Source organism: Crocuta crocuta, unplaced genomic scaffold (assembly GCF_008692635.1).
Source record: "Crocuta crocuta isolate KB4526 unplaced genomic scaffold, BGI_CrCroc_1.0 scaffold80, whole genome shotgun sequence".
Lineage (NCBI taxonomy): Eukaryota > Metazoa > Chordata > Mammalia > Carnivora > Hyaenidae > Crocuta > Crocuta crocuta.
The window spans coordinates 1619255-1644077 of record NW_027527559.1 but is presented as its reverse complement, the minus strand read 5'-3'; the positions used below and the strand labels follow the sequence as shown (position 1 = coordinate 1644077).

General features: G+C 41.3%; 1 long non-coding RNA gene across 1 annotated transcript; it reads right to left on the bottom strand.

The window, feature by feature from the left end:
• Positions 1-3464: 3464 nt before the first annotated feature.
• On the bottom strand, positions 3465-24756 carry LOC144236220 (uncharacterized). The gene is made up of 3 exons (XR_013336451.1): positions 24441-24756; positions 22609-22716; positions 3465-3763 (listed from the first exon to the last, which is right to left on the bottom strand). It is a non-coding gene; the product is annotated as an uncharacterized LOC144236220 (long non-coding RNA).
• Positions 24757-24823: the final 67 nt, after the last annotated feature.

Sequence of the window (24823 nt, the reverse complement as noted above, 5' to 3'; positions counted from 1 at the left end):
TCATGAGTTAAGATATTCATCCCATGTTACAGGTTTTACAGACGAAGACACTGAGGCTCTAATGGGTTAACTCACATTCCCAAGGTTGTATGGAGAGCAGAATTGTGCTGTGCCTGATAACAAAGCCAGTGATGAAAATTGCAATTAAATGTTTGCAGGACCATGTGAGCGTGTACTGAGCTAAGTCTGTCACACGGCCCGTTCTGTTGCATACTCACAACAACCGATGACACCTGGTTGACAGGTAAGGTGATTAAGATTTAGACACTTGCTCAAGCCCGCACAACTACTAAGCTACACTGCTGCTTCTTTTTGTTTTTCTTTGAAGATTTTACCTAAATTCAAGTTAGCTAACATATAGAATGTATTGGTTTCAGAAGTAGAATTCATTGGTTCATCGGTTAGATATGAAACCCAGCGCTCAATCCAACAGGTGCCCTCCTCAATGCCCATCCCCCATCTACCCCATCCCCCGCTCTCCTCCCTCCATTAATCCTCGGCTTGTTCTCCATCATTAAGAGTCTCCTGTGGTATGTTTCCCTTTCTGTCTCCCTCCCCTTCCCATATGTTCATCTGTTTTGTTCCTTAAATCCCACATATGAATAAAATCATATAGTATTTGTCTTCCTCTGGCTGACTTATTTTGCTTATCATAATACCATCTAGTTCCATACATGTCACTGCAAAAAGCAAGATTTTATTCTTTTTGATCACTAATATTCCATTGTGTACATATACACCACATCTTCCTTATCCATTCATCAGTTGATGGAGATTTGAGCTCTTTTCATTTACCAACACTTGGCTATTGTGGATAGTGCCATTATAAACACTGAGGTGCATGTGCCCCTTCAAAGCGCTATTTTGTATTCTTTGGATAAATATCTAGTAGTGCAATCACTAGGTCTTAGGGTAGTTCTACTTTGAACTTTTTGAGGAACCTCCATAATGTTTTCCGAGTGGCTGCAGCAGTCTGCATTCCCACCAACAGTGCAAGATGGTTCTCCTTTCCCTACATCCTCACCAACACTTGTTGTTTCCTGAGTTGTTCATTTTAGTCATTCTGAGAGGTGTGAGGTGGTATCTCATTGTGGTTTGGATTGTGTATCTCCCTGATGATGAGTGATGCGGAACCTCTTTTCGTGTGTCTGTTGGCCATCTGGATGCCTTCTCTGGAAAAGTGTCTATTCGTGTCTCCTGGCCATTTCTTAACTATATTATTTATTTTGAAGGTATTGAGTTCGATAAGTTATTTATAGATTCTGGATGCTAGTCTTTTATCCAATATGTCATTTTCGAATTATCTTCTCCCATTCAATAAGTTGCCTTTTAGTTTTGTTGATTGTTTTCTTGGCTGTGCAGAAGCATTTATCTTGACAAAGTTCCAATAGTTGATTTTTGCTTTTATGTCCCTGTCTAGTAAGAAGTTGCTACGGCCAAGGTCAAAGAGCTTGCTGCAGTCACTAGGATTTTGATGGCTTCCTGTCTCCCATTTAGGACTTTCATCCATTTTGAGTTTGTTTTTGTGTATGGTGTAAGGAAGTGGTCCAGTTTCATTCTCTGCATGTTGCCATCCAGTTTTTCTAACACTATTAGCTGAAGAGACTATCTTTTTCCCATTGGATATTCTTTCCTGCTTTGTCAAAGATTAGTTGGCCATATGTTTGTGGGTCCATTTCTGGGTTTTCTCTTCTGTTCCATTGATCTTTGTGTCTGTTTTTGTGCCAGTACCATACTGTCTTGATGATTACAGCTTCATAATACATCCTGAAGTCTGGGATTGGGATCCCTCCAGCTTTGGTTTTCTTTTTCAAAATTACATTGCTATTGAGGTCTTTTCTGGTAACAATAAATATTCTTCCTATCCAGGAACATGGAATATTTTTCCATTTCTTTTACCTTCTTCGATTTCTTTCATAAGTGTTCCATCATTTTCAGAATATAGACTTTTTACCTCTTTTGTTAGGTTTACTGATAGATATCTTATTGGTTTTGGTGCAATTATAAATGAGATGGGTTCCTTGATTTCTCTTTCTGCTGCTTTGTTATTGCTGTATAGAAATGCAACAGATTTCTGTACATTGGTTTTATATCCTGCAAATTTGCTAAGTTCATGTATCAGATCCAGTAGTTTTTTGGTGGAGTCTTTTCAGGTTTTCTCCATAGAGTATCCTGTCATCTGCAAAGAGTAAAAATTTGACTTCTTTCTTGCCAATTTGGATGCCTTTTAATTTCTCTTTGTTGTCTGATTGCTGAGGCAAGGACTTCCGGTCCTATGTTGAACAACAGTGGTGAGAGTGGACATCCCTGTCATGTTCCCAATCTTAAGGGTAAAGCTCTCAGTTTTTCCCCACTGAGGATGATATTAGTTGTGCATCTTTTGTATGTGGCCAGAATGGATCACATACTGGGTGACAAATCAGGCCTCAACCAGTACAAAAAGATTGAGATCATAACCTTGCATATTTTCAGACCACAACACTACAAAACTTAAAGTCAGCCACAAGAAAAAATTTGGAAAGACCACAAATACATGGAGGTTAGAGAACATCCTACTAAAGAATGAGTGGGTTAACCAGAAATTTAAAGAAGAAATAAACAATACATGGAAGCAAATGAAAATGAAAACACAACAGTTTAAAACCTATTGGATGTGGCAAGGGCAGTCCTAAGAGGGAAGTGTATAGCAATGCAGGACTTACTCAAGAAGCAAGAAAAGTCCCAAACATACGATGTAATCTTACACTTACAGGAGCTGGAAGAAGAACAGCAAATAAAGCCCAAAACTATCAGAAGAAGGGAAATAATAAAGACTAGAGCACAAATAAATAATACAGAAATTTTTAAAAAAAGAACCGATCAAGGAAATTAGGGGCTGGTTCTTTGAAAGAACTAACAAAATTGATAAACCCTTAACCAGACTTATCAAAAAGGAAAGAGAAAGATCCCAAAGAAATAAAATCAAGAATAAAAGAGGAGAGATCACAACCAACACCACAGAATACAAATGACAATAAGAGAATATTATGAGCAATTATATGCCAATAAAATGGACAATCTGGAAGAGATGTATAAATTCCTAGAAATGTATAAACTACCAAAACTGAAACAGGAAGAAAGGGAAAATTTGAACAGACCCATAACCAGTAAAGAAATCTAATCAGTAATCAAAAATTTCCCAACAAACAAGAGTCCAGGGCCAGATGACTTTCCAGGGGAATTCTACCAAACATTTAAAGAAGAGTTAACACCTATTCTTCTGAAACTGTTCCAAAAAATAGAAATGGAAGGAAAACTTCTAAACTCATTTTATGAGGCCAGCACTAACTTGATTCTAAAACTACACAAAGACCTCACTAAAAAGAACTACAGGCCAATATTCCTAATGAACACGGATATAAAAATTCTCAAGAAGATACTAATAAATCAAATCCAACAGTACATTAGAAGAATTACCACGGTCATGTGGGATTTATTCCTGGGCTACGGGGTGGTTCAATATCTGCAAATCAATCAATGCGATACATCACATTAATAAAAGAAAGGATAAGATCCATATGATCCTCTCAGTAGATGCAGAAAAAGGATTTGGCAGGGGTGCCTGGGAGGCTCAGTGGGTTAAGTATCCTTCGACTATTGGTTTCGGCTCAGGTCATGATCTAGAGGTCATGGGATCGAGCCCTGTCATGCTCTGTGCTGAGGGTAGAGCCTTCTTGGGATTCTTTCTCCCTGTCTTTCTCAGCCCGTCCTTTGCTTGTTCTCTCTGAAAATAAACAAACATAATAAAAGAAAAATTATTTGACAAAATACAGCATTCTTTCTTGATAAAAACCCTCAAGAATAGGATATCCTCAAGTAGGATAGAAGGAATTTACCTTATATGCTGCATTGATTCTAACAGTACTGTTTCACAATGCCCTCGTCCTTTGGGCAAAAGTGATTTTAGTGAAGGATCTGTATAAGCTACAGTAGGCAAACTCTTATAACACTGAGACCCTCAAATTTATAATGGCTCACACTCAATTAAGGTGCTATAAAAAACTCAATATGTCCATCTTAAACAATCACTCATTTTACAAAGTTGCACATTAAAAGGAACAGTATGTCTTAGAGAAACAGAGTTGGGAAAGACCCTTTGAAGCCTAGGGAACTTCATAACTAGACTGTTCTAAACAGAACACTAAAAACAAGAAGAAAAAATATTAGTACATAAAAAAGACATGTTTCCAACTACATGACATCCTGAAAAGGGAAAACTATAGAAACAGTAAAAATATCAGCATCTCCCAGAGGTAAGGGTGAGATGAATAGGTTGGAATGTAAGGATTTTTTTCAGCAGTTCTCAATGACATTACAGTGGTGGATACATGTCACATACGTTTGTCAAAAACCACAGAATGTTGAGTGGGAACCTTTGTGTAAAGTATAGACTCTGGATGATAATGATGTGTCATCATACATTCATCAATGGTGACAAAAGTACCCATCTGGTGGAGGTGTTGATAGTGGGTGGAGTCTATGTACATGGTACAGATGGCCAGGGGTATATGGGATCTCTGTACTTTCTACTCAGTTTTGCTGTGAATCTAAAACTTTACTAAAAAATACACTTAGTTTTTTTGTGTGTTGTTTTTTTTTTTTTTTAAAGAACATGTTACACTTCTAATAAATCAGAAAGTACTTGGAAGGTACTTTTGAAAAAGTGGGAGAATACAGGTAGAAGAGTATGAGGAAGAACTGAGCTTCCGTGTCATGGAGACCAAAGATGAAGGAGGCCACCCAAGGCTTGTGATATAGAGCAGGTGACCCAACTTAGGGCACACGTGGACTGGATAAAAGTCACAGTTCCAGGTTGTTCTGTGATTCTGTTCAGCCATGTTAGTGGACCTGGTGCTCTATAGCTATGTTTCATAGTACAAGCCAGGAACATGTGGGAAAAATCACATACAGAGACATCATCCAGGCCTGATTTTCATCATTTTCCCACGCAGTAACCTTTTACGAGCTAGTCCATCACAGTGGGACAGACTTGAGTGGTCTGTTCCTTCCCCCAACCAGCAGTATCATCCCAGTGAACAGTTCAGTTCATAGGGTGTCCTGCTCCATCCAGTTTTTCAGAAAGAGAGACTTAGGGACACTTTCAGGGGAACCTTGGAGTGATCTCCATTTCAAGCAACCTAGAGGCAAAAGAGCTCTGAGAAGCCTTTGTAAAAGATTTTCCTGGGTCAATCTTCTCTCTCATATTGCACTGTCTGGAATTTAGTCTTATAGGCCCACATAATGAGACGGAACCCAAGAAATGAGGTCAACCCTCCAGCCATGTACCCAAGAAGATGAAGAGAGCATGGATTTAGGGGCCACTGGCAATATTTTTTTTGCCATAAAACTGATTTTATTGCAAAGCCTAAATCAGACGACTGGACTTGCTGCTCTGCAAATACGGGCTTTCCCAAAAAGGTCTATTACAGAATCACTTGCTTTGTAAAGAGATGGCGATAACATTAAAAGCTCATATTCTTAAAAGAGTCAATCATGAACATTTATGCTGTATACTGATGGCAAGAATTTAATGCCTAATGTAAACAAAATGAGATGCTTTTAAAAAAGACCTTTTGTTCTTAAAACCTTCTATCGTGATACCTTAACTTTGGTACCATGACTTGAGAGGTAAGATCTCAGGCTGGAGAGGAAGTATGAGATTATGTTACAGAAAATGGGATTTGAATTCTGACTCCACCACATTTCACCTGTGCGATTTGGGGCAAAAGGATTTCTTATCCTGAGTCTGAGCTTCCTCATCTGTAAAAATGGAGATGGTAACACTTACCCCATAGGAGGGGGTAAGCACCTCCCCAAGGAGGTCACCTCTGTAAGTTAGAGGCTCAATGAAAAAGCCAAAGGCTTTGGAATGTGAACAAATGGTTCCTAATGAAGTGGCTTTAATTCTGGTTCTGCCACTTACCATTCATGCAGTTTTGGGCAGATTATCTCGTCTTTCTATGCTTTGGTTTCCTCACCTACAGAAGAGGAATAATGGGAATATGGTATATCTGCTCTTGGGACAGAGGAGTGTCACCTAATAATGTGCCTGGTGCTTGCATCCATTCAGTAAGTATTCAGCAATGTCCCCAACAGAGAGACTCCTGTTCCAGAGGTTGGGAGATGGCAACAAGAAGGACAATATCGGAGTCCTTCACGGAGTTTACCTTCTATTTGGAATTAAGGAAAGGAGGGGAAGGAGATATAAAATAAGAAAATAAACACATAAGAAAAACTTCAATAGCAGTTAGCAGTAAAAGGCAGACACAGGGACTGTGTTGGAGGAATGGCCCCTGGAAAGTGTGCAGTGACTGAAAGACACAGATCGATCAGGGATGACTCCTGGAGTCCTCACCTGAACAATGTGCAGTGACAGCAGATTAAATGCCGTAGGCAAATTTTAGGTGGTATTTATGTTAAAATCATATAACAAAACTGTTTTGCATAAATGAAGACCTGACTAACCGAATAATTATTTTTCCTTTCTGAATAATTCCCCTCCCTCTCTCCCTTCATTTTCCCTTTCACCTTTTAAGGGTGCTTGGAAGCTTCTGGGCTCAAATGCTTCATTTTTCCTCTCATGTGACTTCCTGTGGGGACCTGGGGACCTGGTGAAGTAGCTACAGAGAATATAGAGGGTATTTAAAAAATAAACACTGGAAGAAGAGACTGTGGAAGACAATGACGTCAGTGTCACCACCTGTGGAGTGTTAATTCATCAAGCCTTGAGGTTAAAAATAAAGAAGGTAAAAATCCAAGAAGGTTCTTGGATTTGCTCCTAGAGTCTTAACTATGGCGCCTCCACTGTGCCAACTGATGGTGTCCGGAACCTGTAAGACCGTGGTATTTCAGCAAGGTTTTCCGCCACCTCCTTTTTGATCACTGCAGGTTACAGGAGGGAGGAAAGAATTTCCCTGAACATATACCTAGGAAATGCCAAAGGAAAATAAGAGCTGCCGGGTCTCATGATTTCCCTTTCTGCAAATTGCCCACACCCTTCGATGAGGAACAACGTAGGCCCCCAAAACTTCACCTTCAAAAGTAGCGTCCTTACCTTTGCCTGTGCATGTACAGGCATGCTGTTTTCTTCCCAACAATTTCGTTATGTTGAGATCGCTCATTATCAAAAGAAATGTGTTAGTGGTTAGATAAACACAAGGATAGCTGAAGATCAGAGGGACAACAGGAACAGAAGGTACTTAATTAGGCCAAGTAGACTTTCCTTAAGACTTGAAATCCCCTCGCTGCCATCCGCTAAGGATAAAACAATCATAAAACACACCGGCATAATTCACTATGACCCTTGAGCATTAATAGAAATTTCAATATAGCAAAATATTAAACCAACTCCTTTTAGCGAGTTTAAATGGGAGAATGAACAAGCCCATTGCAAGTAATCATGCAGAAATACCTACCAATAGAGTCGACCATAAAAATATCACCGCAGAAAATGAAAATAAAGTACTTGTCTGGTCCAGATAATTGGAGCACTTAACATGCCAGAGAGTCAGGCATGCAACCTATATGAATATAAATTATTTATGCCTAACGCAGGGTCTTCAAAGCAGAAGCTTCATCTTTAAAACTGTAGTTTCTTGGTGGGGAAAATGTGCTGGCTTCAAAGCTTTGTGCCTCACCATGCCTTCTAACAGACTTCCAAGTCTTCATGTTACAAGCGCAGTAAAACTGTTCTACCCCGAGGTAATTCTGTGGCCTTCCAGAACTTACCACCGTTGAAGACTGGCAATTGCGATTTATTTCAGAGAAGTTTATTCTTCAGTATCCAATTATAAAAACAAATGTCTCTTTTGTGGGTAACAAAACCATTAAGAATCCTACTTTTGATAAGTTCAAAATTTATCATAAATTTAAACAATTTAAGTCCACAAAATGCCGTTTTTATCATCAAAAGTGCATTGTAGAAGTCTTAGCCTTTGTTTTCCAGTGATTTTATTCCATGCTTAAAATTCCTTTAAGACCAGACAAATTGGCACAAACAGATCATGAGTTGCCAAATCGATAAATGTCGCACAAAAGCACGAACAGACCCCTGGGCAGTGTATGAGGAGCTTCTTGCCACTAAGGTCCCAGCATAAACAATCACAAGTACAGTTGATGGTCAGCATTTCTCAACAGCAGGAGTTTCTTAGGAGGTGGGTGTCTTCTCAGAAATTTCCTCATCTCCTCTCTTGAAAGAAAGAGAGAGAGAGAGAGAAGGAAGGAAGAAAGAAAGAGGAAGGAAGGAAGGAAGGGAGGGAGGGAAATGAAACGTCCTCATCTCATTATGGGCTGCTGTAACTAAGATAACTTCAGTAGGGCTGGTGTCGGGCAACCAGGTTGAAGAGTCACTCATACCTCGCGGTGGCAAGTAAAGAAACCAGCAATGTGTGTAGTGACCCCACACTGGGTGGTTGGTGTAAACTCCCTCCCACATTCTCCCACGAATAGCTTCATAAAAAGGAAAACCTTGAGATTTTCTGATCTGAAGCACAGAACTTATAGTCTCAGTTGTTTTGCTCGTGTTGATATTATTCTCTTTTACTTTTTCAGATTTGATGCTTCCCTCCACTTAGACTCGGCATGAACACTAACGGTGGACCACATTCGCCACTGGGAATGGCAGGCAGGGTCCTAACTTCTCCTTCCAGATAGGAGTGGACTGTGTGCATGGGACTGGCTTGTAGCAGCCCTGGTAACATTTAGGGAACTGTGTTCCTTACATTTTGTTTTTTTTTAATTTTTATTTCTTTTTGAAATAGAGAGACAGAATGTGAGCAGGGCAGAGGCAGAGAGAGAGAGAGACAGAACCCAAAGCAGGCTCCAGGCTCTGAGCTGTCAGCACAGAGCCCAACATGCAGCTCCAACCCACAAGTTGTAAGATCAGGTCTTGAGCTGAAGTCAGGCGTTCAACCGACTGAGCCACCCAGATGCCCATGATCCTTAGGTTTTAAAGGGCAATACAGAGCCCCTCCCATTTCTTTCTTTTGTAACATCTCCTCTCTTTTGGAAATTGTGATGATCTTTTACTTAAAAAAATTAAAACCCGGGGCACCTGCGTGACTCAGTCGGTTAAGCGTCCGACTTCGGCTCGGGTCCTAATCTCACAGTTCATGGGTTCGAGCCCCGCGTCGGGCTCTGTGCTGACAGCTCAGAGCCTGGAGCCTGCTTTGGATTCTGTGTCTCCCCCTCTCTCTGCCCCTCTCCTGCACATGCTCTGTCTTGCTCTGTTTGTCAAAAATAAATGTTAAAACAAATTTTTTAAAAAGTGAAAACTCGTTGCCTATTTTAGGTGTTTGTTTGTGGATATAAAGATAACCCAAGGTACCCCCTTGCCTGCCCACACACCCAGATTCTCAAAGTCAAGGCAGTATTCAATATTCACATCCTGGGGAGCGCATGTTTTCCAGGTGTAGGTAACAGAAACCCGCTTAAGCTTGCTTGTGCAAAGGAGATTTTTTGTAAATAAGTGCAGGGAGTCCCACAGTGTCCTCAGGCTGGGACCTGGGGTGTGAGGGGCCGAGGCTGCTCGCCTCGTGGTCCAGGGCCCTCCCTCATGCAGCCCCTCCTCCTCTTCCCCAGCCACCTCTGAGCGTCACCCCCTGCAGAACTTTCGAACACTTGGGGTCTTTCCCTTGTCTCCACAGCTCCATTTGCATAAACCTTCCAGAACAGGTGTTTATCACTGAGGAGATCTTCCCCTGGTAGCAAGGGGTTCCGGCTGCCTACAATCTGCTCAGTGCACTTGATGTTTTGGAGCCAGATCTCTTGAAGTTAAAGGTCGGGGCCTATGGAGATGAGCCCCATTTGTGGGTCGGATGAGCCACAGTGGAAGGACCCAGGGTGGGGGGTGCTAGTGAGGAGGGTGGGAAGGTGCAGGGGACGTGTCGTGAACATATTGGCTTACTGTGTTCTCTCCTGGGGCAGTGAGCTGGGGTTATTTCAGAAAGGTAATATCAGAGCAAGTGAATGGCATTTCTAATGTAAAGGCTTAATTTATTTTAATTTTGTTTAATGTGTATTCATTTTTGAGAGAGACACACAGAGCATGAGCAGGGCAAGGACAGAGAGAGAGAGAGGCAGACACAGACTCCGAAGCTGCTCCAGGCTCTGAGCTGTCAGCACAGAGCCCAACATGGGGCTCAAACCCACGAACTGTGAGATCATGACCTGAGCCGAAATTGGACACTTAACTGACTGAGCCACACAGGTACCCCTCCAACTTAAAGACTTTCAAATTATGCACTCAAAATTTCACCTCATGGCAACTCCACCATTTCTTTATATTTCATTTCATAATAGAAAACATATTTAAATCCAGATCCCATTTGATGTACTCACTGTGGGTGTTAAGGCTAATCAATAATCCATAAACACATTTTTGGAGGGGATTTTAAGCTGACATTTTCCAGGGTTGTTTTTTTTTTTATGTTTTACTTATTTTTGAGAGCGAGAGATCACGAGTGGGAGAATGACAGAGAGACAGAGAGAGAGAGAGACAGAGAGAGTAAGAGAGAGGGAGACACAGAATCAGAAGCAGGCTCCAGGCTCTGAGCTGTCAGCACAAAACCCAACGCGGGGCTCGAACCCACAAGCCGTGAGATCATGACCTGAGCTGAAGCCGGACGCTTAACCGACTGAGCCACCCAGGCACACATTTTCCCAGTTTTGATTGAGAAGGATGCTGAGCTGGGCACATGACATCAGAACTTGCCGATACATAAACAACACAGGAATCAACTGGTGTCTGCCTTAAAAAATAAGGTAAAATCACTTCCTATGCTTATTAGTTTTGAAAAAAAATGATTATATATTTTCTACGTGTTGACGGATAGGTGGATTATGTGAGGACAGTGCATGCAATATGAGAGTAAATATTTATTTGATAATATGTATCAATACTGCTTTGAGAAAATGTCAAGAGACTGTATAAACTGCAATCGGGGTGTGCTGCCTGGAGGCAGCAGCTCACAGAATGTACTCCATTTCTGTGTGTCTCATGCCTGCCGCTGGGAACTCACATTTGAGAAGGTGGAAGAACCCCTAGGTTTGAGTTTTGTTTTTTAACTTGTTAGCAGGATAGTGTTGAACAGGTCAGCTAACCATTCTGGGTATCAGTTTCTGTGTTTCTAAAATGTGTCAAATAATTTGGTGTAAGTGTAAGTACTTTGTAAGCGCTAAAGCATTACCCAAATGCTAAACACTTTACTTCCCCCTTTCAAGAGGTAGATAAAGGGACGAAGGTAGAAGAGACTGTCTAGTTGAATCCCATGCTCTTGGATAGACCTCACTTATAAATGGATAACCTGTTGTCTGAAAATCATTAAAAGGATTGAGCACTATAATTATACTTCTGACTTGCTGTGAACTCATTTATTGCAGCATTAATCTTGTGTTGTGTGACAGAAGGGATTTAAAATATGTATCTTTGGTAGATTTTTCAAAGCTGATGCAATTGTTCCCACAATGTTTTGTGAGAAAAAGAACATCTGGTGGAAAAAAAGATGTCTAACACTTTGCGCTTCCAAAGGCAAGAGTGTTTCTTGCTGGGTCACTAGGATCAGGTAACTGCAAAATAAACAGTGCTTTGCCTCGTTAGCACAGATTTAATCTCGTCGCCACCAAAACCTAGAGTACTCAAATACACGGCTTCCTTTCTGACATTTACTTACAGATGCGTCAAACATGATTTATAAAAGGATTATGAGAATGCTTTCCAGCTAGAATGCTAGAGACCACAACATCTCTATCCTAATGCTGTTTCTTTCTCCATATTCTATGGAGTTAAGCATCATTTATTATTTTCAAGCATCTAACTCAGGATGTGGGGCTAGACTGATGGTAATGTATACTTTATATTTTCACCGATTTGTTCAGGACATCACTTCCACAAAGGACAGAACAGGCGCAGCCGGCTGGGGAACTGATCACGGTGGTAACTCAGTGCAGGCTACTCCTGTGGGCTACGCCCGGCGGGCCACGGAAAGCTCTCGATGCAATTCCCACATTTTGTGGTGAAGACCTAAGTAGAGATGGCCCCAACCCTGGCACAGCGAAAATTTTAAGATCCCAGACTTGAACATTCAGCCTGTGGAGACAAGGTCTTGCTGAGTTGGAAAATTAAGGTCTTATACATTAAAAAAAAAAAAATGTGTCTGGCACTAATGTGACTTGTGGGTGTGCAGGGCAGAAAGTGCATGATGCCATGTGCCTTTGCCACGAAGGATGTCCTCACTGTGAGGGGTGCAGTGATCACGGGCTCAGGGGCTCGTCCAGAGGCCAGCAGGGGACACACTCAGACTCTCACCAGGTCCCTTCACCTTCCTCTGAAGGACGTTTCAGCCTCCTCGGGAGTAAACCTTGAACTGAGTCCGATTTCTGATTTTTATCGTCCTTGATCGGGGACCCAGACACTGGTCTGGTCTAATGCAGGTACTTTAAGTTTATTCTTCAGTGAAGGCATGAAAGGAATTCCTGGAAATATTTCCCTTCCCTTCCACCCGTCTCCTGCCTTCAGAAGATCTGTATATCAGAGGAGGCAAATCTATTTTTGCTTCTGCTCTGATATACATTTTCCAGTTCAGATGAATAGCTGAAGCAACACATATTTTTTCAAGGGCATATTTCTTCTAACAGCAGAAGTAATTCACTTTTGTAAAACATGAGCAGGGAACCTAAGGGCTGAGAAAAAATTCTAGCTGGATGCCTTATTTCATTTAGGCTGGGGATTGCTAAAAATATGGACCCATGGCTGACCTTTTCATGTTAAATAGCATCATTGTTACTTACTTATTCAAATATGTGGATGGTGGTGTGGGTGGTAGAGTAATATTTTTATTGGCATGAAAACTTAAAGCTCTGTGATATATTTAGCTCTATATTACTGCTTATTATTTCTACATGGCCTGTGTCCCCTCTTAACCATAAAGAAACAATGAAGTGAAAAAAAAAAAAAAGGCTTCTCTCTCTCCATAATTTTCAGGACAGTGAATTTAACTCTAACCTTTATTCACAATGCGACATGTAGAGTGCAGGCAGGTGAAAAAGACCAGAGGAAAATGTTAAAAGCACAGAAATGGTGGCCTCAGGTTAAAGTGCTGCAGCGACGTGCCTTCCTACTTGCAATGAAATTGGAATCTCTTGACGCGGCCCCAGGCGCACGCCACCTGGACCGTGCCTTTCTCTCCAGTCCTGTTCTCGCTTTCCACACGCCAGGCCCACTGGCCCCCTGGCCTTTGCACGAACACACCAGACCCTGGCACACCCAGGCCTGCTCACATGCTGGTCCCTGTGCGCGAATGCCGTTCCTCCCGTTTCTCCGGGGGCTTCCTGTCTTCTCCATGTCAGTGTTCTTGCGATGCTGGCATTTCCTCAGCTGGCATCTCAACGCATTCCCACCCTTCTCTTAGCTGTTACCGTCTAAGTTTTCTCTACTTCCTTACAGCTCTGTCAGTCTCTGTTAGTTTCCTGGTCTGTCAACTTGCTTGCGTTCCTTGTCTCTGAGAGGCAGTACCCTGTGCGAGTGGTTCAGAGCACACAGTAGGTTCACATTCCGGCATGGCTGACTCCTCGTCCTACAGTTTGGGGGAAGTTATTTAATTCTTCTGGCCTCGGTTTCCTCATCCATAAAGTAGAGATAATAAAACTCCTTCCCCCAATCTTCTTTAACAGTCCATACTCATTTTGCTATTTTTTATTAGAGCATTACAACAAAGACATTAAATGATACATTCATGTGGTATACGTAGTGATGGAATTATGAAATAATACTTATAGAGTCATGTGCTGACAAAGTTTCAATTTTTATCACTAAGATTCAGATTTCAGGTTAGGTAAAGGGTTTGGTTGATTCTGTGATGTGCAGGAAGTTCGAAACTAGCAAGGTAGGAGGAAGGTATCTGTAAATAAGTTATTTCACAAAAATCAAAAAAGGTAATTAAGTTTTCATATGGATAAGTTAATGTTCAAACTTGTGGGCCCTGAGTACAGAAATTACTTAAATGGCAAAATGGGTTTTTTTTAAGCAACCACAACTCTACCTACACTTCCTCGTATGCGTATTGAGGTAACATTGGTGACCAGTTTTATGTTACAGAGTTGCAGAATGAATGCGGAGTTCACTACTCATCTGCATATTACCATTTCCACTCACCTACCTCCCCCAGTTTACTGAGAACTCAGACAAGCACATTATTTGGATATTAATGTCTCAGTATTAAATTTTGTGACTAATTATCTTCCAAATCCTGGAAACACATAAAAATACTAACGCAAAATATTCTGCAAAGAGGTGGAGATGAGTGAGTTAATATATATAAATTATTTAAAATAATATTTCATGTCCATTAAGACCTCGACAAATTTAGCTGTTAGTATCACACGACTGGCTACATGACTATCCAATATCATGAACGAGGTCTGGCTCATCTTAGTTACTCACTAAAATTTGTAAAATAAATGAACAAATGGATGGATGAATACATGAGTCACAAACAACGGATCAATCCCAAGAGCTCAGGCTTGGCAATCAGTGCTCCTGGACGGTAGGTTAGTTTCCACCATGTTTTTCTGTGAGTTGGGGTAAATGAATTAACCTTCTTTCACATCAGTTTCCTAACTAATAAATGATATGTTCAGACTAGATGACCTCTGAATCCTTTCCAATCTAAATATTTTATGATTTGGGCANACAATAAGTCTCTCTCTCTCCCTCTCTCTCTTCCTCTCTCTCAAAAATAAACATGACAAAATTTAAATATTTTATGAGTCTACATTAGTCACATGAGTCAGGAATTGAATGTTTTGCTCTCCTTAGAATTTAAGAATTCTCTAAAAAGACAAACCATCTACCCTTCCCCAATCTTCCAGGCTCTCTGAAAGATTTCTGATTATCTGGGATCTACCCTAGGCACACAGACAGAACTCCACCTGATTAAGTCCACTTGAAGAGTAATCTTCTGGAATTTTCTAAGGATTAATATGTATAAGACCACAGCACACAACAAATGAAATAAACAAATATTTTTCAAGTGACTATTATATTCCAATTTCTATCAAGGGTCCCTTGCATATAGTGTATCATTTAATGCAACATCTCTACGGTATAGGTACCTTTATACCCATCTTACAGATGATGAAACAGACATGGATTAAGCAATTTGCCTATGGTAGAACGTGAATCAAACCCTTTGGAATCTGTGTTTTGTTCTGTCATTTTTTAAATGTTTATTTATTTCTGAGAGAGAGAGAGAAAGAGACAGAGTGTGAGTGAGTGAGTGAGTGAGGGGTAGAGAGAGAAGAAGACACAGAATCCGAAGCAGGCTCCAGGCTCTGAGCTGTCAGCACAGAGCCTGACACGGGGCTCGAACCCACGAACTGTGAGATCATGACCTAAGCCAAAGTCGAATGCTTAACCAACTGAGCCACCCAGGGGCCCCTATTATTTTTAGAATCGAAGTATAATTGACATATAGCATCCTATTAGTTTCACGTGTGCAAGAGCATGATTCCATATACGTGTATGTTGCAAAATGATCACCACAATAACTCTGGGTGATGTCCATCACCACCCATGCTTACGAAATTCTTTTCCTTGTGATAAGAACTTTTAGGTCTACTTTTTAGAAACTTTCAAATATACAATACAGTATTATTGACTATAGTCACCATACTGTATACTACAATATTATCATTTTAGATGCCACATATAAGTGAGATCATATAGTATGTGTCTTTCTCTGTCTGACCTATTTCACTTTGCATAATACCTTCAAGGTCTTTCCATGTAACCAATCGCAGGATTTCCTTTTTTATCAAGGATGAATAATATGTCATTGTGTATATACACATTTTCTTCATCCATCCATCCACCAATGGATACTTAGTTAGTTTCCGTGTCTTGGCCATTGGAAATCTGCAATGAACTTGGGGGTGGAGATAATTGTAAATACTGCTGCAATGAACATGGAGGTGCAGATATTTCCTCAACAGAGTGATTTTTGTTTCCTTTGAGTATATTCCTGGAAGTGGAATTGCTGGACAATAGGGTAGTTCTATTTGCAGTTTTTTTGAGGAAACTCCATACTATTTTCCACAGGGGCTGCATCAATTTACACTCCCACCAGCAGTGCGCAACGATTCACTTTGTTCCACATCCTTGCTGACCTTCATTATTTCTTCTCTTTGTGATAATAGATAGCCATCCCCACAGGTGTGAGACGGTATCTCATTGTGGTTTTGATTTGTTTTTCCCTGATGATGAGTGACATTGAGCACGTTTTCCTGTGTCTGTTGGCCATCTGGATGTCCTCTTTGGAAACATGTCGATTCAGATCCTCTGCCCATAATGTAAAATTATACTGTTTGTTTTTTGCTCTTGAGTTGTATGAGTTCTTTAACGATTTTGGATATTACCCCCTTATGAGATATATGACGTGGAAATATCTTCTCCCATTCCTTTACTTAACAAAAACTGAAAGTGTGATGTAGTTTCATTTGTTTATTTTTGCTTCTGCTGCCTTTGTTTTTGTGGTTAAATCCGAAAGAATCATTACCAAGATGAATGTCCAGGAGCTTATGGCCCATGTTGTCTTCTAGGAGTTCTCTGGTTTGTGGGCTTACAGTCCAGCGTTCAATTCATTTTGAGTTGATGTGTGTGTGTGACGTAGGCTAGCAATCCAGGTCCTCCATCGGCGTGCAGCTGTCCAGCTTCTCCAGCAGAGTCTTTACCGAAGAAGCTGTCCGTTTTCCTTTGCGTAGTTTTGGTGTCTTTGTCATAAATTAATTGACCATATATGTACGGGTTTAGTTCTGGGCTCTCTATTCTGTTCCATTGCTCTGTGTGTCTGATTTGTGCCAACGCCTGCTGTCATATCTACAGTTTCGTAGATCTGAAATGAGTTAAGTGTGATGCCATCAGCTTTGTTCCTTTTTCTCAAAATTGCTTTGTCTATTCATGGTCTTTTGTGGTTCCGTTTAAATATTAGGTTGTTTGCTCTGTTCCTGCAAAAAAAAAAAAAAAAAAATGCCATGGGGATTTTGATAGCGCTGGCCTTAAATCTATAGATCGCTTTGGGGTAATGTGGATATTTTAGCAATATTAATTCAAATTCATGAGCGCCGGTTATCTTTCCATTTATTTGTGTCATCTTCCATTTTTTGATCAATGTTTTACAGTTTTCAGTGTACAGGTCTTTCACCTCCTTGGTTAAAAGGAATCTGTTTCACAATTATACAAATGAATGAGAAATGATAGGAATGAAGGAGTGCACTAAATAATGTGTTTCCTTACAAGAGAGCAGTTTATGTAAGTGTATTTTCAAAGAGAAACAGAACGCCCATTTGCATGGAGGTACGTGATTCTCTGTGCAGCCAATCTTCACCACACTTAGCTGCAAACATACTCCTCCCTTTGCGATGATTTTGGGGACTCACACCAGATTTTCTACATCTAGGAGTGCTTGCTATAAAGCACCAGAGAATGTAATTTGAGTAAACACTCAGAGATATTCTTATACGCACTATAATTTGAGATCCATTAATCTAGTCTTTTAGTTTCTTACATTATTTTTCCTTCATTTCCCTTCATCCAGTCTCGCAGTACTTCCCAATTTTTGTCCTTTGTCTTTTTGTTTCATCTTTTCATAAAATGTTGAATCAGAATGCATTATTTTTACACCTGATCCCATGGATGTTGTTAGAGGAATTGCCAGGCGGGTGGGCAGAACCGTCCCATGAACTATGGTCATCAACCCACCTGGATTCTCAGAAATCATTGCCCTCATCCCTCAGCTTTTCTGTTACATTGTCCGTACATTTTTAATACCGAAACATCTTCACCCTCTTGAAGCCCCCTCCTTTCTGCCTCCCTCTTCTTTCCTGAACATGCTGTGCTCCCTGGTAACCCTGGACCTTGGCCCACAATGCTCCCTCTGCCTAAAGTGTCCAGCCCTGTTCTTCCTTTCCTGGCTTGTAGCTAGTCACATTTGATGTTCCCTCTTAATGTTCCCTCTGCATGGAATCATCCCAAAGCTCCTCACATGGACCTAACCCCCCATCCTTTGAGACACTATTAAGATTTCTATTATAGCACCACATTGATTGCCTAACCTGGGACCTTTGGAAAGTAAAAGGGTGCTAACAAAAATGACATTATCCAGTATGTTTAAATTAGGACTGGCCTGAAGACTCCGGAATGTGTGGTCTCTCTGTTTATAACTCATATATGTGTTTACACAACTGTCTTCTCCATTAATACCTTCATCAACAGGGATATTTTTATCTTTTTATCCCCAACACTGAGCATCAACCCTGGCCCCTAAGTCTCTGGTTGGCCAAGCGAAGGTTGGGTCTGTAAAAAGCTTCAAAGAAAAAGCAACCGGGCCCAGGCACCTGGTGAGTCAGACTTGGGGCGGGGGGGGTTTCTGCTCCTCTGTCTTCTTGCCTCTCACCTCTTCTCTGGAACATTCTTCATTCTGTTTATTCTTCATCATTTTGCTTTTATTTGCTCGTAAGCTGGAGATCAGGAGTTGAAAAAGATATAACCAGCGATAGCTCTTAAATGTTAAATAAAAACATTCCTCTCCTGAGGGTTTTCATTACATCGAATATTTTTTTACTTTTGTTCTTCTTCGGCAAATATTTTAGAAGAAGATCAAAGATATTTTCCTCATAATTGCTATACCTAAACATACTTTCTTTCCTTGTGCTTGCTTTGAAGCAAAACTGTCTAAAAATACACTGTTAATCTTGGTCTCCTAATGCAAGCTCAGTGAATAATTATAAAATAACTTAAAATGTTGACCATTTTCTTCTCTCTATTCATGTCACCCTACTCTCCACCGGCCACCAACGTAGCATGTGTTGGGTACTGAAGGTAGGGCGCTGGGGTAGGTGCTAGGGATTCAGAGATTAATGAGACAGAGACTGTCTACAATGAGTTTACAATCAGCAAGTAGTTGCCTCTGAACCACACACTCCACTATTTCCTTCACCTCACCCTTCCCCCAGTGCATTAGAATATATCCATCAGCTGGAACATTTGCCAAACATTTCTTTGGGAAGTGACATAAAACTCATGGTAATAACTAATAAGATCAGCACCAGTCTAGACAGAGGTTGCAGTGCTCTGACAAAAAGGCTATAAAATATAATGGTTGATTGGTGACAGGTGGGGGCCCAGAGGAGGGGCAACAGGGAAGGATTCCAGAGGCGCACCAGGAACCTGGGAGGGATGATGGATTTCTTCATGAGTGTCACCGTGGCGATGGCCTCAGGTGAATACATACATCAAAAAATATCAAATTATATAGCTTAAATATGCACAGAGTATTGCATGTCATTATACGTCAATAAATCTGTTACAAATATTGTAGCTCAAATAAGATGGGAATTTATTTCTCTCATATACATGTTTGCTCTACATAGTCTGTCATAGACACTCTATGTCATTCACAAGCCCAGATTCCCTCCATCTGTTTGTTTCTTCACCTTCCTGGGGGTTGTCCTCACCTGCATGGTCAGTGTTGGTTTTCCACTGTGCCTTCTGATCTCCTTCATGAGGAAAGAAAGGCACGCATTGGGGAAGGTGTGTGATGTTAAATCAGAGATAATGTGGAAGGTGCACCTATCCCTTCTACTCAGCTTTCTTCCAGATTCAATCAGAAAGCCACAGACACCTCTATGCGAGGGAAAGTAGGAAATACAGATTGTAACCAGATGGCTTTGTGTCCAAGGAAAACTCTACTAGAAAAGAAGAGAGTGAGAAGGAGATTTGGTGAGGCAACTAGCCGCATGCACAGTGACCTTATTTATTGAATGCATACTCTGGGCAAGGCCCGGTGTTCACTGCCTTATTATATTAGCTAATTTGTTCTTCTTAGCTCTTCTGTGAGAAAGACGTGATCGTTTGGCCTACATAAAAGGTGGAGTTCAGCTGATTCCACTTGCATTCCTTCCGTATATTTTTAAAAATTTTGGGGGCGCCTGGGTGGCTCAGTTGGTTAAGCGTCTGACTCTTGATTTCAGCTCAGGTTGTGATCTCACCATCAGGAGACCAAGTCCCCCATCAGGCCCTGCACTGACAGCGTGGAGCCTCTCTCCATCTCTCTACCCTTCCCCCTCTCAAAATAAATAAATGAACCTAATATTTTTTTAATTAAATGTGTTTAAACTAAAGAAAATAGCTTACCCATGTCTCCCACTTACCACCCCTGACTCCTGCAACTACTGATCTGCCCCTCTATGAGTTTGGTTTGGCGATTTTTTTAGATTCTGCATATAAGACCATATGGTATTTGTCTTTTTCAGTCTGAATTATTTCACTTAGCATAATGCCTCCAAAGGTCCATCCATGTTGTCACAAATGGAAAGGTTTTATTATTTTTATGGCTGAATAATACCCCCATTGTATACACACCACAGTGTCTTTAGGCATTCACTCGTTGACAGACATCTAGGTTGTTTCCATATCTTGGTTATTGTAAATAATGCTGCAGTGAACATGGGGTGCATGCCTCTCTTCCAATTATCGGTTCTGTTTTCTTTTAATAAAATTATGGAAGTAGAATTGCTTGATCATACAGTAGTTCTATTTCTAAGTTTTTGAAGAAACTTCATAATGCTTTCCATTGTGGCTGCACCAATTTACATAACCAGTAATGGTCCATAAATGTTCCCTTTTATCAACGTCTTCAACAACACATGATTTTCTTGTCTTTTTGATAACAGTCATTCTAACAGATGAGGTGATATCTCACTGGGGTCTTGATTTACATTTTCCTGATGACTAATGATGTTGGATATCTTGTGCCTGTTGGTCATCAGTATGTTTTTCTTGGAAATATGTCTATTCAGATCTTCTGGCCTTTTTTTAAATCCGTTTTTTTGTTTGTTTGTTTTTGACTCTTGAAATATATGAATTCTTTACATATTTTGGATTTTAACCACTTATCAGCTATAATTTGCAATTATTTTCTCTCATTCAGTAGGTGGCCTTTTCATCTTTTTGATGGTTTCCTTTGCTGAGCAGAAGCTAAAAGTTTGATGTAGTCCCACTTTTTTTATTTTTGCATTTGTTGCTTTTGATTCAAAAATTATTACCAAGACATGATCTGTCAGCACAGAGCCTGACGCAGGGCTCAAACCCTCGAACTGTGAGATCATGACCTGGGCTGAAGTTGGGCGCTTAACCAACTGAGCCACCCAGATGCCCCAACTCAAACTTTAAACTCACTTTGTACACTGGAAGCATTTCTAAAGCAAAACCTGTTAACTCTTTTTCTTTAAGTATCAAGAAATGATTATGAAAAACTAAATCTCTTAAGAGGTTGAGATCATGTGACTTACCTTTCTATTTTCATCTGGCACCATCCCTTCCAGCATATTCCAGGCTCTGTGTTCTTGTTTGGTCATTAAGTCTTCAGCGGTCTGTGTCTTCTCATGCTTCCTCCGGCCCATCACTATTCCCATTGCTTCAAATTTGAAGACTCTTTCTCTCCTCTCTGCTTGGTCAACCCCCATCCATCTTTGAAGGCCATGGGGCAAATGGTACCTCTGTTCTGAAGCTTCTCTGACTGACCCTCCTCCCACCTGCAACAGCAGGTTATTCTTGCCTTATCTTGACTTCTATAGAATTTCTTACATTATCACTGCATTATCTGTGCATGTGTCTATCCTCTGGTGAAGAATGAATACCCAGACAAGTAGAACTGTGGTTCTTCATTTTCACATGTTACACATCCGGGATAGCATGAGGGTCACAGCAAAAGCACAAGGCGTGCTGCTGAACAAGGGGACGTATGATCTATTCTAGTGACCTGGATGCTTATTTAAAAACTTCACTAATCTTATGAATTCTAGACGAGCTGTTATGCTTTATTAAGATACATTAAATTGACTCAAGGATTAATAAAGGAGATGGTGAACTGGGTACTTCCTTTTTCTGTTCATAAACAAAAATGATAAGTGGTAAATATAGAAAGGTTTTCATTTCCTAACCTAATTCAAATTATTTTGACTGGCCCATTTAGAAAACATCAATAGTTGCTCATTCTCCCTCAAAATGAGTCAAACTGTTTAGCACATTGGCTGCACATTATTATTCCCTGGGAAGCTGTCTAAAACATGCTCATGTTTGGGGGTGCCTGGGTGGCTCAGTTGGTTAAGCGTCCCAAATTTGGTTTTGGCTCAGGTCATGATCTCACAGTTTGTAGGATTGAGCCCTGTGTCAGGCTCTGCATTGACAGTTTGGCCCTGCTTAGAATTCTCTCTCTCTCTTTCTCCCTCACTCTCTCTCCCTGCCCCTCACCCACTCATGCTGTCTCTCTCAAAATCAATCAATCAATCAATCTAAAAGAAAAAAAAAATGATGCCCATGTTTGGAGTCCAACTCAGACTAAGTGACTCGAGATCTCTGGAGCGGAGAGACAAAAATCAGAATGCTTTGACTCTCAGTGGTGATCGCACTCTGCAATCCAGGTTAAGACCCACAGCTACAGTTCTCACCCTTAGTTAATTTGCATGGTAAAAGGTTTAGATTTTAATTCAAATGCAATGGGAAGTAACATGACCTACCTGACATTTTAAAAGGTTCCGTGTAGATGGTAGATGGGCAAGGATGGATGGCAAGTGGACCAGTTAGGAGGCCATCAATGTAGGAAGTTATCAAAACACTCCATGATTCTAGAGGAAAAAAGAGGTTTCCTGCTTAATTTTTAGTTGCTCATGTACTTGGTTTAATGACAAAAACACATTTTGAGAGCTTTCTAGTAGATTGCTGTTATATTGTGCATACATGTCACATTTGCCATACCGTATATTCCCTTTTCATTGTTGAAGGAGCTCAGGCACGTTAAGCATCAAAAGCATTACATAATTATGTCTGACTTGTGAACACCTCACATGTGTAATCTGAGATAGCCACTGCCTTATAAACTTTTATGGTGTATTTTAAGGCGTGTAAAATTTAATATGATTTTGAATAATCACTTTCATTTAAAATTTCAGCCGTTAATATGCACACAAATTAAAGTTTATTAAGAAGGTAAATGCCCAGTGAGCAGAAGGGCAAAATAAAATGCTGCTGAATTAAGAAAGAAGCATTTTTATTACACATTTCATTATGTTTCAGTGCTTTTGTGTGACTTCTGCACACTGATGCTTGCAATGGTTCTCCCAATTCTTACAAACCTGCCAAGATGTGTCATGGAGCTGTGTCTTGTGTTTCTCTCCCGATCTAAACAACGTTTCCTCTAATTGAAGCATCAACATGGGCCATATGGATGTCCCACCCATTATTCACCAACCAAATGTCCCCTGAGCACCTACCATCATTAACAAAATTAGCACAGTCTCTTCCATAATCGACAATGGAATCTGAAAGATCTACCGTCTGGTAAATTCATGCATTCATTCAATATTCATTGAACTTCTGCAATATTCAAGATATGTTTCTAGGAGTTTAGAAACTTAAAATTGAAGCTGGCGTGAGCATGCATACAGATGATAGGGGGTCAAAGCAAGTATCTGGATAAGTGGCCCCCACTGCACCTTGTTATTTATCAGAAGGCGGGAACATATCAAGTGCTATCAGAGTATAGAGAAAGCAGAGACCATACGACCTAAAGGTGTGTGGGGTGGGAGTAGAGCTGCGATTGACTTTGAGAAGTGAAGTTACTGGTTGTGGAGCCTGAAGGAGGAGCAGGATTGTGTGTCCACACATAAGTGGGGTACCTTCTTCTAAACATTGCCATGAACAAAAGCAGGGACGCAGCAAAGCCCAGAATCAACGTGGAATTGTGTATAATTTTAATAAACATGTGTGACTCAAAAAGCAGTCTTATTCCTCAAAGGCTTGGGGCTTTCCCTCGAGAAATAAGGCTACCAGGAGTGACGGTTTTCTTGGAAGGTTTGGCAATGTAGGAAAAGGGACTCTGGTATCAAAACAGTCATTTCCCCCACACAAGAGAGGATCAAAAACCAACAAAAGCCAGCTCGTTTGCCCTAAATTATTACTTGGCAAGTACAGATTTGCTTAATGTTAATTTTTGACCAAACCTAATAATTTTTACGCAGTGAGGGTTCTTTTCCCTGTGTGTGTGTGTGNGACTGTATCCGTGCGGACGGCGGGGCGCTCAGCGCGGCGCTGAAGGGCAGACCGTGCGGAACCGCGGATCGTCACGCGGCCACCCTTCTGCAGCGTGTTCTACAGGAAGCGCTCTCCAGGGAGCCTGACGTCCAGAGCACAGTTACTGCCCCCGTGGGCAGGTGAGCTCAATACTGTCCTCTGTCTCTTTCACAAAGAAGAGGACTGAAGCTGGGCGGCCCTCGGGTCGTTATGAAGGTCACGGAATCGGGGCACGATGACGCAGCTGTTCAGGCCCAGGCCACCACCAGCAAATACTCACCTGCACAGCGTTGTGCTGCTCCCCCGCGAAGTCACGACCCTGTGCAGAGCTCGGCTCGTTCGCCTACGCCCACCTTCGGGCTCCAGGAGGAACCGCGCCCAGCTTCCCTCTGGGCTCAAGGGTTTTCAGACAGCCATTACCGTTCCGTGTGACTGTACTTATCGCGGAGGACCAGACCTACACAGGCAGTCTTTGGGGCCAAGGAGGCACCGGGAAGAAGCCAAACCTCGTCGGGCACAGGCGGCCGTCGGGAAATCAACGACCGACGGCCTGGGTGTGCGCACAGCGCAGCTTCGCTGCCGAGCCCCACGGTGGCAGCCGCGCGGGGCTCCCGGACAGAGCAGTCCCTGCAGGGCGCAGTCTGAGGCCCGAGGGGGCGGACG